The sequence below is a fragment of the Cupressus sempervirens genome, chromosome 4 (genome assembly GCF_028749045.1).
Source record: "Cupressus sempervirens isolate cs-2001-9-10 chromosome 4, ASM2874904v1, whole genome shotgun sequence".
Classification (NCBI taxonomy): domain Eukaryota; kingdom Viridiplantae; phylum Streptophyta; class Pinopsida; order Cupressales; family Cupressaceae; genus Cupressus; species Cupressus sempervirens.
Genome location: NC_143121.1, coordinates 656,294,802 through 656,302,555, shown reverse-complemented (window position 1 = coordinate 656,302,555; position 7,754 = coordinate 656,294,802).

The window sequence follows — 7,754 nt, the reverse complement described above, 5'->3', positions numbered from 1 at the left end:
ATGTATGTGGTGCCACCCAAAAAAAATGGCATTAGACTCTCCATTGCAAAACATCGAAAGACCATAAAAGCATAGGGTGACATAGCTTAAATCAGAACTTAGAATGTTTCTAAACCGTAGAAATACAGTGGTGTATAAATTCCTTGAAATATTATGTTAAGAGAAAGAAAGAATGTTCCACGATATGCCCCACAAAGAGGAATATCAAACTGAAGAAAATGCAGGGGCGGTATTTGGCAAGCTTCCATTCGTCACTGTCTGGCTAATTAAATAGCTTCCCTACCGCACAATTCAAGAAGCTTACAAAACAAATTTACTGCCATAAAAATTCCCTTATAAAATGATAAGCCACTGAATAGATTCAATGCATAAAATATCAACAAGACAATGGAAACCAATTTAAGGGTCAAAACCATCTGGGTATACTTTAGAATGCAGTAATGAGGTCTAATCTCAAAGCACATATTCAACGTATCTGTTGCCACCCAAAAAAAGGCATTACACTGTCAAGGGCTCCATTGCAAAACATCAAAAGACCATAAGAATATAAGGCAACATACCTTGAATCAGAACTTAGAATGTTTCTAAAACATAGAAACACAGTGGTAGCTAAATACCATGAAACAAAAAATGTTTCACAACATGCCCAACAAAAAGAGTATCAAACTGAAGAAAAATGCAGGGTCGGAATCTGACAAGCTTCCATTCGTTACCATATATGGCTAATTAAATAGCTTCCATACCACCCAATTCAAGGAGCTCACAAAACATATTTGACAACATACCAAATATTCAGTAGCTTCTTCTGCAAGGCGACTAGTTTCTATGATCTTTCATCAACTAAATGAAATATCATTCTAAAGGACGTGGGGAATAATAATGTTAACATAGGTTGTGTTCTGATCAGTTCTTCTTTTTTTTCGGGAGACTTGTGAGAAGTACGTGCAAACATAGAGATCATAATTCAGTAAGCTGAAGTTAAATCGAGATGATAACTTCCGTCTGCTCAATTCTGAAAACAAACGGAGAAACGGTTATCTCTAGGCGCCCTCCATTGGCCTAGGCTAGCTTGCCAAACGACTTGGAAAGATGGAATGAATAATAAATTAAATTCTTCGTTTGACAATCCACTTCCATTGTCGCGCAACTATATTTGAGTTATATAAAAAAAATTTATTCATTACTTAGTGAATTCCATGGAAAGTTGTGTAAATTTAAATATATTTTAAAATCATAGCTTTGATTATTACTCTTAATATTTTTATGGTGAAAATCTTATATTAATTAAATATACAAGCTATCTCTTTTTCTATATTTATGTAGGGTTAATTTTAATCTTTAGTATGTTTGTTTTGTACTTTATGTCATATAAGACCTCTTAAAAATGTACTATTGTAAGAATAAATCTTGTACATTCAAAATCTAGATTCAAATATTAAGATTAATTTTACTCTTTTTAATTGTTATGTCTTAACTTAACATATGATATATTTTATTTGAAACCATTTGATTTTATATTTAAAGGATTAAGCTTAGATCCAGGTCCAAATCTAGATCCAAATTTTAACTTGTATGTTTATTTGCATACACTTATTAGAGTACTTTCTTCACTTCATCATCATTTGTGACATGTTTTATTATTGTGATTGATTATTTTTTAAATTGTTGACTTGATATGATTGTTATGGCTTGATTTGACATAAGAGTATTATTTCTATTAAATGAAAACTCTCATCCACACAACCAACTTTAAAAAATAAACATGAACATTTGAACAGGAATATTCAAATATTTATAGACAATAGATATGTGTATAGTAATTAGATATGCATTTATGTTGATTATATTTATGGGTTATAGTGATAGTTAAAAAATCCTCTAAAGCATTTGTTTATATATTAGCAAGAATTTTCAAATGACAAGTTTATCAGAGAGAGTGGAGGTCGAGTTTTTTTTGTAAATAATTCTCGAGACGTGGAAGCTAAAGATGGGGGAGTTGTTAATAGAGTGGGATCTATGGAATGTTATTAATGAGAATATGTTTTGGCTTGTAGGTCCTACTTTAGTTAATGCACAATATGATGTTATAGACAATATAGTCAAGGGTCTAATGGATTGTGTTTGGTGGGACCTATTTTAATCATTGTTCATGAAGAATTTGATATAAAGAAGCTATGAAAGAAATTTTCAATAAGATGCATCAAACTATAAATATTTATTGAATGATATGTTTTAAAGGAAGAACTTGTATTCCTTGAGAATGGAATAGGATGAATGAATTATAGGCCGCCTCCAAGAATTCAATAAGTTGGTGGCTCTAATTGAATATGTTGGTGTTAAGATAAATGAGAAATAGAAATGTTATATCTTTATCTATCCTTTTCTTGATCTATGAGATTCTCCTGGGGCTTGTACACCAAGAGAGTAAACAAAAAAGTGGTCACTCATTGCAAAAAAAGAAAAGAAAAGAGAAGCAAGCTAAATGCTTACATTGTTCTTAAAAATTGAATCATGTGCACATGTTATAGATTCAAAAATCTAAGCCTAAAAATGTATTTTATTTTTTAATTAAAAAAAGTACCTGTTATATATATATATATATATACACACGCGCACGCGTATTTCTTTGAATAAAAATTAGAGGTGAAACATGTTACAACTCATCTTTTTTATTTCTTGAAAATATACACTATTTTGAATTATAATTATTTGTCCTTCTCATAGTGTTTTATCATTATGATATCTACATAAATATAAAATTTAAATATAGTGAATACTTCAAGTAAAATTTTATATCTAGATATTGTTAAGATGTTTAAGAATGTTTTAATATTTCTGAATCATAATGTAGATTCTAAATTTTAGAAAATCTTATAATATTTTAAACATGATCAAATTATAATAATAAATAGCTCCTATCATCATCCTCCATATCATCTCATGTCTTGTGTCTCCACCACTCTCTACCACTCTCTAGACCTATCTATTGTCCTATCACTCTCCTCCTCCCCCATGTGTGTATCATCGTCCCCTCCCTCCCCAAGCTCTATCACATATCATTTATCTCACTTGGTCAAATTTCTCTCTCTTTGATGGAGTAGTAAGATAAACGTCAATAAATTTCAAAGCATATATTCAATGTATGTGGCACCAGCCAAAAAAATCAAGTATTAGATTCTCCATTGCAAAGCAACGAAAGACCATAGAAACATAGGGTAACATAGCTTACATCAGAACTTAGAATGTTTCTAAACCATAGAAATACGGAGGCTGATAAATTTCTTGAAACATTATGTTAACAGAAAGAAGAAATGTTCCATGGCATGCCCCACAGAGAGAAGTATCTGGTGCCACCGAAAAAAGGGCTATTACACTGTCCAGGACTCCATTGCAAAACATCAAAAGGTCAAGAGAATATTAGGCAACATACCTTGAATTAGAGCTTAGAATGTTTCTAAAATATAGAAACTGCGGCAACTAAATACCTTGAAACATAAAACCTTCCAAAACATGCCCAACAAAAAAGAATATCAAACTGAAAAAAACATAGCTTCCATACCACCCAAACTCGAGAAGCTAACAAAACATATTTGAAAACATACCAAATATTCAGTGGTTTCTTCTGTGAGGCTGCTAGTTTCTATGATTGATAAGTAAGAGATAATTTTCACAGCAAATGAAATTGTGATATTGCTTTCATCAACTAAATGCAATTTCATTTGCAAGGATATGAAGAATAAAATGTTAACATAGGGTGTGTTCTCAGTTCCATTTTTAGGGAGACTTATGAGAAGTACGTACAAACATAGAGATTGCAATTCACTAAGCTGAAGTTAATCGAGATGATAGTGTATGGACTTCCGTTTGCTGAATTCTGAAAACAAATGAGTTGCAGTTATTTTTAGCCATCCTTAAATATCATATACTGACAAGGAATTAAGCTTGAAAAAATAAGTCAACTCTGACTATTTAACACTTGTAGTCTAAGAATTTAGTCTTAGTGTGTGGTGTTTAAGCCGTCCGATTATTTTTAAGCTCCCTCCATTGATCTAGGCTGCTTGCCAGATAACTTGGAAAGTTGAAATAATAAATTAAATTCTTTGTTTGATAATCAACTTCCATTGTATAACAGTTTTTTTGGAATTATATAATTTTATTTATTTATTACCTAGCGTAAAATTGGTTTAGTAAATTCTATGTAAGGTTATGTAAATTTAAATCTATTTAAAATTATAGCTTCTATTATTACTTAGTGTACTTTGTTTATTTGGATTTGTTCTAAATAGATATTAGAATTGTCATGCTTTGCTTTACTTAGAACCTATGAAATTAAGATCCTAGTTCATTTTTAGTAACAACTTCTAACTTTTTAAATATAATATTGATCATGCTTGTTAAACTTAAATGTTTCAAGATTTAACTAATATAACTATATGTCTTACATAGGTTGATAACACAAGTCTTTGTTCAACATCAACCTTGAATTATTATACATGATTAGGGAGCGACATGGATCCCCTAATTTGTCAATTGAATCTATGATAGAAGAGTTGTGAAGTGATTTGGGTTTTCATTTTTTATTCTTCTAGATATTTTATGGATTTGCTTTTTTAGTGCTCCTAAGATGTGAACAAGATTGACAAAGTTTACAAAAGTAGAATAGCTAGTAGAGGACTAATTGGAAAAAATAATCAACACCTAAATGAGATCTTGTTAGATTAAAGTGCATGCTTACATTGTCATAACTGAACTGCAACCATAATATTGTCGTATCTTAGATTAGAGACTTTGAAAAAAAAAAACATTGAACATTCAACTCCAATACATGGCATCATATATTTTTCTTTCTAATATTTTGTAAAATAACAAATGCCACATAGTGGCATGTAATTGACGTCAAAGTTTCTATAGTAATTAAAAATTAAGCTTTAAATAATAAATATAATACTTTTGTTACATTATTTGTAAAAATTGTAATTTTATTAATTTTATGAAAGATATATAAAAATTCTAACACATTAAAAATAGATATTGGTTAAAGTAAAAAAATATGGATCTTAATGGTGCAACCAAGGTTCAAATTCTTGCTTGGCCCAAAAGAGTGTTAATACTGGTTGGATCCACATTGGTTGTCATGTGTGATGGTGGATAGATGCACGTATATGGTGTACTCGTGATGGAGATCACGATGTTGAGGTCGCTCGCCATTGGAGAAGGAGAGAACAATAGTCAACTCTTAAGATCATTGTTTGGCTGGGAGTGCCCATGGACCCCATGTTGGACCCACATTGGGTGTGTTGATTGTGCCCATCAAGCTTGGCATCCTTGCTAGGTTTTTGTACTCTTAGGTCTTGGTGATTGTATTAGGGGATGAAGTTTCCCAGATCTACGGCCTCACTAGTTCATGGCTCCAATTAAAAAGAGAAATGTTATCAATCAAATATATATATAAACTTAAAATAAATTCTAAATCATAAAAAAAATTAAAATACACTTTTTCATTGATTACAATTATTATGTTTATATTTTTATATTTTAAAATTTTCTATTACAAATGAAAAAATTGAATTTAAAGATAATAGAAGATTAACTTTAATTTTATAATTTTTATGTATATTTTACATTCATTAATTATATGTGTTAACCAAATAATTATAAATTTATTTATAAGTAGCAAATAGAAATATAAATTAATGTTTACAGAAAATTATGGTGAAAGAAAAGCAAGTTGGAGGAAATCTCCAAAAAAAAGTCCTATTACACCAAATCAAATGAACCAACCAATATTGAAAAAAATAAAATTCTATAATATAAAAAAAATATAAAACTTTGCAAATATTTACATCACCGAAAAATAATTATCTTTCATTGATAGAAATTAAGACAAAGTGAATGCAATAGTATCTAGTATTTTGATTAATTTTTTAATTAAAAAATGTAAAAGTGAAAAATAAATAAATATTATTATTATTTTCTTTTATATTATCTATTTAAATTTTTAAATTTTTAAATTTTATTATAACATTATTTAACACATTTTTAATAAATTATAATTCTAATTTTAAAAAAGTGTTATTTATTAATTTAATTTAATTAAAGAATACTTAATTTATTGTAGTTGTAATTTAAAGAAATTAAACAAGATAAGAAAGGAACTTGGTAATCATAAAACTAATTGAGTTTTTGTAGGAGTGATAGACTCATTAGTTAATAGTATATATTTATAATTATATATAAATAAATTATTTAAGAAATATATCTAATCAGTATGTTTATAAATATGTTTGTTCACAAAAAATATCTAATTGGTAACTTCAAATTATTTTTAATTTTTTAATATAAAATCTTTAAAAAATATTATAGGTTTTAAAAATATTTAAGAGAGTGTGTGTATATATAATATTCTAAATATTTTTGTTGTAATTATCAAATATAAAAGTCTTATATTTGGTGTAATGGCATAGCCATGTTGTAAGCACACTTCAATTTCTTCAAGCGAAAATAAAAAATAAAAAAATCTCTCACCTAGGTGATGAGGCAAATTTAAAAATAAATCCTCCTTATAATTAATTTCATAGATTTTAAAGGCCAAGTGCATAGGTTGTAGACACTAAGATCTTCTTTGACAAAATTAATTAAAAATAAAAAATTAATTTAGAATTATAGTGATGAAGGGTGTTCCCCTTAATACCATAAACACATTACAAAAACAAAGAAACAACAACAATTGCGAGAACAAAATATGAGCTTCTTATTATCGCTGGAAATATGGAATTACATAATTCAAACTTACAATATGCTAACCCACATAGATGCCTTCATTATAGTAATCTAGAAGACAAAGTTGTAAACTATCACCCAAAGATGTCCTAGACAATGTTCAAGTCTTTCTTAAATAGGCAATTTTATGTCGTCCAGGAAGGTTCTAGACACTCAAACTTAATATCTAGGGCCGATAGACCCTAACAATACATATAGAGTCAGCCAAATACACTTTTTCACATTTAGTTTAGAAATTTTGGGTAGCTCAACTTCGGAAGACCACAAGTCTCGAACTGTTACTCCAATTGGCTATTATAACCACTTTTTGGAAACCTCAACTCGTAATCTACATACTTGAATCAACTTAAGCACCCATTTGTTGAGTTTTCGGGCATCTAAGGCCTTCAAAACTGAGACTGGAGTTTTTAAACCAAAATTACACATTGAAAATATGTAATAACTTCACAAATACATATAATCTAGCCATGAAACTCCACTAACAAATTGATATATTTAAAATGAACCTTCACCTCTGAAATTAGAACATTATGAGCTCATATGACTAACTTACTAATTAGCAAGCCTCCATAGACAACAACTTTGCATTAAGAAAACCCTTATTGAAATAACTGAAAGGAAATATTTTTAGGTGATGCAAGATTTCTCTTACACTCAGGATGCTTCTGCATCATATTGTATATCTAAACAAGTAAATTAAATAATTTTCTAATAAAATTTAAAAAATCAAAATATTTAAAAAGATAATATAAAGAAAAATAAAAGGTACTTAAATTAGTTTATAAAATTATTTTTTACATAAATTAATATATATATATATATATATATATATATATTTTAAACAAGGGTTGCATTGTTGGAGCTACAATCCTTTCCTCTTGTGAAAAAACCATTTTAAAACACTGAGATGTTTAATTCTTAGGGGAGTCGATAGTGAATTTAATGGTTTGAGTTTTTTGTTTTGAATATGTACA